Raw genomic sequence first — 13,398 nt, 5'->3', positions numbered from 1 at the left:
AGAGAGAGAGAGAGAGAGAGAGAGAGGAAAAGGCGTTTCCGCGTTTCAGCAGCAGCCGGTGACAGAGCAGCGGAGACGCGCACGCGGACAGAGAGCAGGACCGAGAGTCACGACGCTTCCTTTTCACCCGGCATTTCTCTTTTATTCTCTCCAAACACTGACTGACAGCTCCTCTGCACCGCGTCCCCTTCACGGCCTCGTCTCACGAAACACTAAAAAACCCAAAACTACAAAAACTACAAGTGAACGACTTGAGACCGACAAAGTGAACGGAACCGGACAGAGTGGACTTTTTTCTTCACATTTCTCTGCAGAGCTTCTGTCCTCTCCAAAAGCGACATTCATTTCCCCACAGAGAGGTTTTTTTTTCCTGTGACATCCGGAGATTATCTGATCCGCATCTCTCTCCCTGTCTGTAGCTGACTCACATTTGCTGCGCTCAGGGTGAGTACATCTCTTTCTAACTCCCCTTTTCTTCCCTTCCTTCCTTCCTTTTTTTATTTAAAGACGAGAGAGGGGACTATTTCTTGAAGGCAAAAAATCCCCAGGGTGTGTAGTTCATTAATGGGACTGTGCAGTGTGAGTGAGTCCGCCTCCTCCATTCATAGATCATGGATCATTTTCTGTCCTCAACATACCGTTACATGATGGCCTGTGGTGTTGCCTTCAAATGCACACAGATGGGCAGAGTTGAAGAAATGGTTGCGTTCAAGTCCCTCATGGGTGTATTCAGCTTTCTAAACTCTGGAGAACAAGCTTTTTTTGGGGGGAGGCAACTGGAAGCACTTTCTTCCTGTTAAAATCTAATAATTTCAACCAGAAAAACTGCAAAATAATTTTAAAAAAATCACAAAAATAAAAAAGTAGCAAAACTTTAAACTATATAAAACAAATCTTTAGGACATTTTTTTGTAGATGCTGTGAAGAAACAAACTGTGTCAAAGGTGCAACTGTTGTTGATTTGACTCCACTCAGTCGTAAGTGTGACCTTTTGAATGGATGAGTGGGGAATTTCCCATCCTCAAGAGGGCATTTAACGCACCATTGATTAAACTAATTGGATTTCTTTGGTCTCCCTGAAGACGTTCAAGTATCTACTGTGCTTTTCATGTCTTCCCACATGCTCCTTCAGAGGAGTAAGGGATGTAACAGTAGGCTGTTACACATGCTCTCTTTTTGAATGTTTCATTTGTGTCATGTGTTTCCTTTATGGGGTTAGTACCTGATGTGTCTGCGATGCGTTCACTGGCTTGGTCTGCATTCGAAAACACAACCGCAGCTCTTTTTTGGACCCGACTATCAGCAGTGCACTGCCTCTGAACTCCTACAGTATCCAGGAAGAGGAAAGAGGAGATTAGAAACCAGCGGTGACCACCTGTGACCGCCCCGGATGGATGTGTGTGTGTGTGTGTGTGTGTGTGTGTGTGTGTGTGTGTGTGTGTGTGTGTGTGTGTGTGTGTGTGTGTGTGTGTGTGTGTGTGTGTGTGTGTGTGTGTGTGTGTGTGTGTGTGTGTGTGTGTGTGTGTGTGTGTGCAAACGGATGGGGAAGGGGAGGGTCTTTTATGAATGGATGTAACAGGCCTTGCCAACATGTTTGAATGCAGCTGCGAGGAGGGGTGGGTGTGACTCGGGCTCCTCCTGGTATCCCTGTTTTGTCTGCTGTTGTTTTTAACCCCTGATCGATTTTCAAGGAGTGTTCTTGTTTTTGTTGTTTCCTCTGAGTCTGCTGGGCTGTGTAGTCGTTTTGTGTTTCTGCACCAAAAACAAGGAATAACAGAAGGACAGAGGACAGGACAGGCAACGTTTTGTCGGGTCAGGAAATTGTGCTCCAAATATGGCTGAAAACATTTCGACGTATATTTCCACAATGAGTCGAAAGGCTGAAGTATTTATAAAGTGAAACATCGAAGCTGAGGCTGATTTTAAAGTCACATTTAGATGAAGGTCAAATGTGAAGTTGTTTGACGTGTAGTTGTGTTGGTACAAACGTGTGTGTGTGTGTGTGTGTGTGTGTGTGTGTGTGTGTGTGCGTGCCTTGACTCAGCTTTTTGCGAGCTGGTCTCCTCTCTGATTCATATTGATCTGTCTTCTCGGATGGGGGGAGAGAGAGGGAGAGGGGGGGGGGGAGAGGGGGAATAGGGCAGCGCAGCAAAAAATGAGCTTCCTCTCTCGGGTTCACTTCCTGTGTGCGTTCGCGCGTTTGTGGTGTCGGTTGTCCCCAAGCCGCCGCCAAGGGAATGTTTGTGGTCGAGTGTTTGTAGGCGCTGAGTCAAACACGGTTTCAGCTCGAACTGGTAAAACAATCAAAACAAAGGGAGGAACGTTACACTTTTTATTACTGCTTTTTCTCTCCAGCGGGCAGATAACCACGAGGCGATTTACCTCACCGTAACCATGGGAACGAGGTTAAAATAAAATAGCGGTGACGCTGAATTGTGCTGACTTGTTCCGGGTTTTTTTTGAGTCTGCTTCAGTCCAAACCTGGATGTCTGCATGTCGATCAGGGAACCACAGGAAAAGAGGAATCAGAGCGTCTCTCAGACAGCACTGCGCTCGCCGTCATGTGATCTCGTTTCCTCTTCACCCACTTTTTGGTTTCGTTCGGCGTCAACGTCACAGACCGGTCCGGGGGCGATTAAAAACAGATCATCCAAAAAGTAGCGCAAGGACTCATAACTGGAAAAGACCCAAGTGTGCTGTTTACTTTTGGATGTTAGCGAAGGGATGAAACCTCAGAGTGTGAAAAAAACCAACATGGACGTCGTGTCAGTGATGTCACCCGTTGGTTTCTGAAGAGATCTTTTGAAGCCCGTGGGTGGCGTTCGCCATATCGGAAACGCCAACTTACAGTCGATCAATGTAGTAACAGACAAAAACTCTTAGCCTTAATAAAATGGATTAAAGCAGGCGGTGATTTCTGTTTGTGATATTGGATCCAGTTGTGATTCTTTGACTTGTTGCAGCCTGGCGGAGGAGATGCTGACAGGCCGGATGTTTCATATTGAATAAAACCCAGCGTTAGCAATATCGGAGGCGTGTCGACGCCGCAAAATGAAGTCAAATCACATCATGCTGCGAGCAGGACATTCACTGAGGCTCTCCAGTGCAAGGCTCCGAGTGATGTTGAGCAGAGCAGCCTCTGAAAAGATGGCTTCCTGCAGCAACACATTTCCTCATTAGAGAGAACGCACACGTCGCCGTAGCATAGCATCACTTCCTTTTCTTCCCGTTTACTCCATTTAGTTAATGCTTTCCATGTGGCTCTCAGGATGCGATGAGCTACAGCGAGGTCAGTGTCGGCGTTACATCACCTCCTTTTAATCTGCGCTGAGGGCTGCTCGCTTGCGTCGCGGCTCCGATCGGCGGACCGACCGCTCGTTCTCCACTCTGTTGTGGGGAAGTATCCATTTACAGATTACACTGGTGGAGCAGATGCTACCTTCTAACTCGGGCAGGGGATTGTAAACAAACACAAATGTTGTGCAAAGCAACAGATCTCGGGTTTGCAACAAGTGGAGCAGATGCTATATAAATCGGTAATAATACAATAGCTGCACAATGCACTGAATCCTCGTCAGATATAATCACAAGTTCATGTGCAACACCTTTAAAAACAACAAGCTGAAAGTTTCTAGTATTTGAACTTATTTTGTATTAATAGCTGTTTCTGGAAGCTCGGCAGCTGGACAGGTGCCACTTCACTTCCCGAGCACTGCCGAGGTGCCTTTGAGCAAAACCGTTAATTGCTCGCGCGCTCTTTCATGTGCATTCCCCGACCGCTGACATCTCTCCTTCAGTAAATGGTCCGTAGGATCTTGTTTGTGCATTAAGTGTCATTCCATCTACGTTTAAAGGATGTGCATGTTCTTCCTCTGTTCCTGTGTTTTGCACGGTTAAAGGTCACATATAATTCTCCTTTTTCAGGAAGTTTGAATCTCAGAGCGCCACAAAACACGTGTGTGAAGTGCGTTGTTGTAAATCCACTCTGATCCTGTATTTGATCATGTCTATAAACTCCTCTATTTCAGCCCTGCTCAGAACAGGCTGTTTTCTGCGTCTGTAGCTTTAAATATGTAAATGAGCTGTGTCTGACCACGCCCCCTCTCATGTCTGACACATTTTATGAATCTGGTAACTCTAAACCCCGACAACTCCCCCTGATTAAATGTTTCCATGAGGCCTGTCGGCATTGAATGTGGACCAATCAGATGCCAGAAGGTGATGTTTGTCTGCTGTGTCTAACCGAGTCAATGCTGGCGTTTACGACAACAAACTGGAGCAGAGGAAGTCACCTGTCGGACCGCTGATTTGTTTTCATGGTCAAACATGAGAGAAAATGTTCTGGGAGTCTCACACCAGAAGAAGTGATCAGCAGCCCTGTTTTTTTTTTCACAATGAGTGCGTCTCTACTTTGTCTCAAGCATGTGCTGTGATTTATTTTTAAAATTCCACAATACCACAGAGGTTAAGCCTTTTTTTTTTTTTTCCTCCTCTGGCTCCGGCCACATGGATACAATAAAAAAAAAGAAGATCTTATCCCTCCAGCTTGGTTGCGTGGTAGCTCGGTTGCTGTGCTACATGTGACGCCTACACCATCTCAAATCTTCTTTTAAATGCTGCTTCTCTGCCCCGTGTGGTTTTAGCATCAGTGCTAACACAACATGCTGTACAGTTTTTAAAGCCTATTCAGGGATTGAGCATGAATGCATCATTAGGGTGGAGATGATGTTGAATGGGAGAACTTCTGTTTGTTTATTTGCAATGGTTGAGTGATTTTGTGGGTTTTATTTCTAAAGGGAGAAATTCAGGGGTTGTTGAAGTGTTTCGTAAGCACAACTGACGGGCAGCTTTTTTTTTTTTTTCTTTTTTCTACAGTGGCCACAATAATGGATGAAATGATCCACACACACAAAAACAGGAACACACATACAGTACTGTACACCTAAGCCTGCACAGACGGGCAGAGCCACACAAACCAGAACTGTACAGATGGGCTGACGTGCACATTCACACACACACACACACACACACACAAATACACACACACACACACGCACACTCTCCCTCTGTTTAGCGCAGTCCGTTCCCTGTCATTCGTGTGCATAATCTACTCTGCCTCTCGACTCAAATGAAATGCCTCGGTCGGTCTGATTGGATTTGATAAGAGCTGATTCGATGAAGCAGGAGGGTGCAGGTGGGTGCAGCGCTGCAGTGTGTGTGTTTGTGTGTGAATGTTCAGGTGTTCCCGGATACACGATCGCCGAATTTATCCAGCTGTTCCCCACACTTGTTTGTTGTGTAAACCCAGTGTACATAAAACCCTGCTGTTTGGATCGAAGTTGGAGTCTTATAGGAAACCTCATGAGACTGGATGTTCTGTGCTCAGCTGCTCCACAAAGGCTCTCCAGCTACACACACAAACCAAGAGGCCTGATAACTTTACTGTTTAGGTCAATTTACTAAAGGAGCTTTTCAGGCAAGCCACTTATTCCCAGTAAATTCACTAACCTGAGAAAATAAACCTGTGGTGCATTCAGGTGTCAGTAGGAAAGTTCGGTAACTGAGTTAACTGTTCATTAGAATTTGCTTTTTTTCTTTTAAAAATGGAAACGAAACTAATGTTTGAAAATGCTACCGTACTGTTGTCATAGGAACTATTTCTTTGGTGTTTGTCGTGTGATAGGCGAGGACTGTGGCACTGATGAGAAGCAGGCAGTGCCCGTCATGGGGTCGACGTGAGTTAGCATGTATGAAAGTAAAGGTCTATAATTGATGAGCCCAGCATGCACTGCAGCTTTTTCTTTCAAAAGTCTGTTTTCTGGCATTTCCTGTTTGTTTGTTTGTTTGTTTGTTTGGCCCTCACGCAGCAGTCACAGCCGTCCATCTGTGCCAAAAGTTGTCTTATCAGCTGAAGAACAGATAGCGTCTCTGCCTGCCTTAACATCATTACCTCCATCTCTAACCCCTTGTGAATTTGTTTTCAGGATTTTGTGCTCATGCAGCTGTATTTGTGGTTAAAGAAGCCTCAGGAAAAAAAAAAAAAAAGGTTAACCTCCCCAGCACAGAGATGGAAAAAGCCGACAAAGTGCACGCACAAACCAACGTGTACCCTCTCTCCACTTCTCACACTGATAAAATGCGATGCAGGCGTCAAACTCACTCTATGTACATGGTTTATGTAATCCTCTGGGGGACCTATGTACCTACCCAGAGCCGGAGGTGCCGCAGTCGCACTAATGCATTGTTCTATTTCACAAACGCACGACTGTGAGAAGGTCTGATGTTGACGCTTTCAGAGTCTTGTAAACCTGAGGGGAGCAACGAGCCACATTTGCCCACAAAGTCATTTCATTTCAATCTGGTCACATTTTAGTTCCCATTGCTTGTGTTTACAACACTTCGAATTCGAGGTGTGAAACGTCTTCTCATTCATCTGTTTGATATGATTGGACCAAGTTGAGAGTACTTGCATGCCCCCTTCTTTTCAAGTGTAATCTCTCCATTAATGAAGTGGGGTGTAAAGGGGAGACCTTTGGAGCAACACTTGTACTTCCTTCACATTGAAAGCAGAAATAATGAATACGTATTAACATAGACCTTCAACCTTTCCCAATGGGTTACATTCACCACGTAATACAAACATGCCTCTCAAATCTCATCGAGTTGTTAAGTGAGAATCCTGCCTGTCTACTACATTCAGTTTCATTTACACAAATGTGTCAAACTACTTAAATTCATCATAGATTTGGATATTGCCACTGTGAGATGCTAAGTGATTGCAGGTGACGGAGGTATCTGGGCGGGAAAAACTCATTTGAAATCGAAGGTTTGTAATTCGTGCATGAAAATCAAAAATCTCTTTGCATAAGCATCTTCATTTTCAATGACAGTTAATGTTAAACGACAATCTCCTCTAGGAGACCCAAATCATTTGCTTGCAATGTTGGCATTTTAAAAGCGATTTTGTGACGTATATTGATGATTTAAAAATCAAAGAATAATAGTTGATTCGACCTGTAGGCGGCACTAAGTTTTTTTCATTTCATCAGCTTTAATTTCCATCAACCTAAATGTGTAGCAATGATAAATAAAAACTCAAACCTAAACACAATGTCTTTACAATTGTGAAGACTTTCTTTTCATGATGTTATTTGTTTATTTAAAAATGTTCCCTCGATAGCCCAAGAATTAGCTAATATTAGCAAGCTATGCTATACTAACGTTCGTGAAAAATACTCCAATTTTTCATCCATCCTCTGCTTTTGTGTTTGATTATGTGGAAACCTTTTACACTTCAAGCTGTTCGGTGTAATAATTGAGCAGACTGACTCACACTCTAGTGTGTTTGCCCTTCACATCACACCAAACAAAAAACCTCTTAGTCATCATGGCGCTGCTTTGTTGCTCACGTCAATACTAGCTCTTTAGTCGGCTTCCCTGACAGTTTGGATAGACATAGAGTAAATTGTGCCTCAGCATTTTTTTTCACATAACAAGTCGCACAATTAAAATATGAGGATGTGTTTAATTAAAGAAATAGGTATTTAATGGCTGCCTTAAATGAGCAGCAAATGAATCAAAACACCTCTTTAGGTTAAATTAACGCTAGAGCTGCACTGTAACCAAGAAGCTAATGAGCTATCTTTTGTGATGACATCCTACTACAACTCAGTGTTACTGTAGTTCATTGTTGTTTCACATGCATTTGTAATGTTCCCGGGGAACAAAACACCAATAATGTAATTTATGCAATATAACTACAACTATTGAAATACCCACCATCCTCATTTATACTTTGTGTTATGTGCTAATTAGCATGCTACAATGCAACACATTTGACTGTGATAGGGAAGGTGTTTACCGTCGTACATATTTGTTAGTATGGTTGTTTTGACCATATTTATTTGTGTAAGGCACAGTTTATGCTTATTACCAACTAGATACGCACCAGCATTGTTAGGGAGCAGAAGCTACAGCTGCTAGGCTAATATTTCCATTGGGCTTTTAATTTTATTTTGCAGAATGCATTCACGCTCATGCTGTTAAATATTCCTCAGTCAACAGGTTCCCAGCGCAACATGGCTATACAAATCTTAATAGTCCTGCTTTGCAACAGGAACGGTCATTAGACTGAGTTATCACATCAATACTGTGGAGCAGGACTGCACATGTAGCCCTGCTGCGAATTCATCTTATGTTGTGTTATTACAGAAATCCATATCAGAGCTGTGATGTGAGGAGGCGATGAATGCAGGCAGGTAAAGTACAGCAGTTAGATGTCTAATGTTGATTGACTGAGTTTCATTTCCTCTGAATTGTACCCATCTTCCTGCCTGGTACCAGAGTGCTCAATCCACTAAAAGAGCAACAGAGAGGGCTGAGAGAGAGAGAGGGGGGGGGGGGCAGACAAGCAGGCAGGGTAATCTAAAATTTTGAGTCACGCCTGCAGTCTGAAACATAGACTGAACAACTTGTTAAATCACTAATGGACTGTTTTGGAGAATCTGGCCCTTTTATTTATGTCTGTATGTGCGTTAGTGTGTCTCTGTGTGTGTGTGTGTGTGTGTGTGTGTGTGTGTGTGTGTGTGTGTGTGTGTGTGTGTGTGTGTGTGTGTGTGTGTGTGTGTGTGTGTGTGTGTGTGTGTGTGTGTGTGTGTGTGTGTGTGTGTGTGTGTGTGTGTGTGTGTGTGTGTGTGTGTGTGTGTGTGTGTGTGTGCATTTATTAAACAGGGGTCAATGCCTCGAATGCAGTCCCTGACCATTTGACTCCATGTCCCTGGTAGTGAACTAGATGGGGAAGCTGCTAGTAGAGTAGCCTCTTTTCTGTGTGTGTGTGTGTGTGTGTGTGTGTGTGTGTCTGTGTACTTGTACATATATCGATATGAGGACCATTGCCAGTTTTAGACACAGGGAGCGAGGACCTTTTCGTGAAGGGATGACATTTTGGCCGGTCCTCACATTTGAAGGTCTGTTTGACGTCTTTAAGCTTCTAATTCATATTAGGTGTAGTTATTGTGCAGTAGTAGACGAAGCATTGTGCTAATGTGTTGGTTCTTTGCATCATCAAGACGTATCGTATCACAGTTAAAAGCTTTGTTTCATATCGTACAAAGAAAGTTTTCTCCATTTGCGAGATGAATCAAGGATTATCTTTACAACAGCTTCTTCAGGATGAGACTTTGATCAACAAATCACAACACCACAGACTTCTTCTATTTAATTAAAATGATTGAATTTATTATATGCATAAAATATTAGCACTACTGTGTTAGGTATGATAGTCTGTGTATGAAATATACATACAGTGCTGTAACTACAGATGACTCAGCATACGACCCACCCTTCCCTCCTTTCATGTCCTCTCCTTCTTCCTCCCCTCCTTCTTTCTTTGCTTTATCCTCCTGAATTTCTCTTCACCTCATTTTTCTCTCTGTCTCCCTCAGCCCCCCTTTTTTTTTCCTGAGATTCATCACAGCAGCCGCTCTGATCTTTTTTTTTTTTTTTTTTTTTTTTTAAAGCCGTTACGGTAGATTAAGGCTCAGGGTATAGATTTACTCTCCACCCACAATGATTTATCTTTCAAATATGCAGACAACTCGAGATGAGGACTGCAACATGCGAGGCCCATATCACTGACAAGTCATCCCTTTATAGTTGCGACCTGAAGCCATGAAAAAAAAAAAACTTCACAGTTTGTTTTTTTTCCAAATTTCACAGCCTCTCATGTAATCTTATTTTTGTGCATACATCTTTCAAATTATTTGTTTGACTCGTAGTTTGGGTTTGAATGTTTTTCCGTGTTTGTAAAAGCAAACACGTTATATTGGAGCGATGGCAGCTATTTGTATTTGTATAACTTAAAAATGTGCAATGTTTGATGAGTGCTTTTACATGATCAGAAACAGTGATTTTAGATAAATAAAAGAGTTCCCATCACTCCTACCAGTCAGTTTGTCTCTTTTCAGAAACATGTACTCGAGTAGTGAAAGACTCAAGGATCTTTTAAAAAATGTCATCGCACGAGAATTGTAATCTTACAACACAAACAGCATAGTGAAGTGTGTTTTTTATCTTGAATATAAAAGGCAAAATGCGAGTTAACTTTGTTTCAAAATATAAGCTGCTTCACTTGCAGGTACTTTTGAGTCCTGCGAAAAACAGAACAAAGCAAAGCTGCGCAGCGTTGTTGTTATGTAACTAAAGGTCTCAGATGTGCTCTTGCTTTTTGTGCGCTTGAAGGCTGCAGGCATGAGGAGACACTAGAAACCCATCCATGGAGTGATCAAACAATAACTATTATTGCCCCAGTATTGTGTCACACTATTTAAAGAGTGATTATATATTATTTAGAACAGGGCATGTTCGAGCCTGAGATGTAACAAAACCCAAAATGTCATTTCTGGTCGATCATGTAAATGCTGAGCCCAAAACCTTCCATCATTAAGAGACAAATATTTAACTAGTTTTGGGCTCAAAATTTAGTTAGATTATCGACCAGTTATTACATTTTAGGTTTAGATTTTTTTTTTTTATATAACATTTCAGGTGGTTGTTACATTTCGGGCTCTTAACGGGAATGTTTGGCGAATAACAGAATAACAGCAGCACAAATATGATGATGTCGACCATGCAAAGTGTCACTATCCAGCCCTAAACAGGAACAGTTGAATCAGCTGGGAATGTTCTTAGTTTGGTAGTTAATTAGTTCACACACACACAAAAAAAAAAACAATGTATCAGGGAATCACCAACGTTTAAAGATGTGTTGTCATCATTGCGAATATGCCTGAACAGATTTGAACCTGCTGCAGGGAGAAGCTAAGTAACGGCACTGCATTTTAAACGAGCCCCTGTGTACGTCTAACAGCGTTGAAAAGTGAACTCTGTGATCGTTGTGCTGTCCTTGTTAGGAGCTCAACGCTCCCCTCTCTGATCTTCTGAGGGAGTGAACCATCGCTGCTAGAAAACTGGAGGCTTTTTGACTTCCTCGCCTAAACGGGTCAGAATGAGGCGGAATAACATTATTACTGTTCAGCGACAAATCCTCCCAACACATCCAGGCTGCTTTTGCCTTTCTCTTGTCACACGGAGCCTTAAAAAACACAACATTCTGCTCCTCTCGCTCCTCCAACACTTTCTACACCGCAGCCACCTTTACTTCGCGCTGTTGTCATCAAACGCTATCAAGTGTCGGTTACGTAAGGTTGTGTGCAAAAAATGTTGATGATATTGTGGAACGTGGTGCATGGACGTGAACCTTCCAGCGCTCGGTTTTCTGCGTTACATGAAAACGTATACAGTCGGGCTACAGCAGATGTCTGTTCTTCTGGAGATGCAAGCATTCATGTGGGTTGATGCAGGCGTGGGTGCTCTGGCCTGTTCATCCTCGTGTGTGTGTGTGTGTGTGTGTGTGTGTGTGTGTGTGTGTGTCTGCAGCTGTGTCTCTTGTCCACTGTGCGAGGGGAGGTTATGGCATCCTGTTCCTTTTCCGCGCTGCCTCTCCATCTGGAGCGGCGCCAGCTTCAGTGAACTGTGCGTTACAGTGGGACGCAGCCCCATTATGACTGTGGAGAATGCCGGCATCCGGACCGAGGCCGTGCACGCGGTCATGTGTCAGCACTGTGAAATAACTTCTGAGCTCCATGTGTTTGTTAATGGGCCTTTCTTGGCCTTAATTTGAGATTCTCTTTGGAAGCCATTATTAGATACCACTATCAGTGGGGAAATTCATTCCTGCATCGATGCAGGAAAGTCCATAAAGGATTATTAACGCAATGGACTGGTCCACTTCCGGTTCTGGGGTTACTGCAGGTGAACTAACTGGGAGAGAAGCTGCAGCCGAGAAGCTATTTCAGAGTGTGTTCTTGTTCAGTCTTATCCGGAGGGACTTTGATAAAGGATGTTGTATGTTTGCAAAGGGGCAGCACTTTGTTGGATGTACTTGTTACAAAGATCGTGCAGACGGAGGTTTAAATTCACCTGATTTATATTTATGGGTTTAAATGAACCGTGTGCGTAAATCCAACATCGTTTGAATGGTTTGATCATCGAATCGTGACCCTCTGAATCCGTCCAGCCCACAGCTACCGGTCTTCGTCACCTTTCAAACATTCACATCCTCCTCATCCTCCTCATGGACCTCCAAGTACCACTTCCTGTCTCTTTAGGGGCCAATTTGAAAGTCTTTTTTTGTTTTTTGTTAAACGCTTGAGTTTCACTTTGAATGTAACCCGTGACGTCATTAGAAAGACACTCTCCACTCTTTAATATCTTTCAAGGTATCCTTTAGTCCTGCAGAGTACTCTTTAAAGTGTCTCTTGAAAGTGTTTTTTTTTTTTATCATTCGGTGGATTTGTAGTATTTCCATTATGAGCTTCAGGTTTCCTTACAGCTATGTTTTTAAGGTGCCCTGAAATTCTGATTCCATTGAACTCTTCAGTCATTGTCAAAGCAGCGTAACGTCATGATGGAGTCTCTGTTTTGGTTCATAAATGTAACTGTGCTAGTTTTGCACGAGGCGTTGGGTGTTTGTATTCAAATCAAACCCCAGTGTTTGAACATTCTTGGTTGTTTGGCGAATCCATCGTTTCGAATCGCCACCCGTGCTGGACTATCGACTGATCTCCGACATGCTGGGATCGCTGCTTCGAGAGGTTTAATGTTGCAGCAGATGGCGTTAGGTAGGCTCAGTGGATCTCACACAGTCCCTTAAAGGGCACCTTGTGTGTCTGCATACGACGCCAAAAAGTCACGATACCACATCGACGCGACGACCCGGGAACGAGAACCGGCTTTTTTTTTTTAAGTAAACCATTTTGATCTGAAATGATTGACAGGAAATCTATTTTAGTTTTGACTATCACTTCCAAATGAAGAGGTGGTGATGCTTGGAAACAACTTCCACTGTTTTAAACACACTGTAAGATCCTGTGTAATCTCTTTTGACAAGTCAATCAGCAGCTGCTTTAATGACACCGACAGTCAGGCCGAACAAAACAGCAAGTTTTCTGCTTCACACTTCCGAATCCCACGCAGGCCGACGTTAAGGGAGCGAAAGACAATGTTGAAGGTAAAACGTTCACACGTTGGTAACATCTCGAAATAAGGTGAGAGTGTGGGTTTGTGCAGTTGTTCATCGAATAGAGACACAGATGGAAACCTATAAATATGAATACACCTACAAGGTGTTACGATGTGCGGCTGATGGAGCGGTGACGGTAGCCGTTTGTCTGATTGAAAAAGATGGAGCCGCTTTTGTTTTTTACTCGACTCTTCGCATCGCTCTCATTCATCGGAAACACGAGAGCAGGGATATTTCCCTTCTCTTATCTCTTATCTTTCCCGTCTTCTTCAAACTCGCTATCTGCATTTTTTTTTTTTCTTCCATCTAGCCGTTTC

General features: G+C 43.2%; 1 protein-coding gene across 1 annotated transcript in view; it reads left to right on the top strand.

The window, feature by feature from the left end:
* The window catches only part of pea15 (proliferation and apoptosis adaptor protein 15), a 36,949-nt gene continuing 23,551 nt past the window's right edge, over positions 1 to 13,398 (top strand). The window contains exon 1 of the mRNA XM_079370811.1: positions 1 to 444. The gene's annotated coding sequence lies outside the window, so the exon portion shown is untranslated. The remainder of the gene's footprint in view (positions 445 to 13,398) is intronic.

This window comes from Symphodus melops (assembly GCF_947650265.1).
Source record: "Symphodus melops genome assembly, chromosome: 20".
In the NCBI taxonomy this organism is placed as follows: Eukaryota; Metazoa; Chordata; class Actinopteri; order Labriformes; family Labridae; genus Symphodus; species Symphodus melops.
Note: the sequence above shows the minus strand (reverse complement) of the source record. Positions and strands in the feature narration are given on the sequence as shown.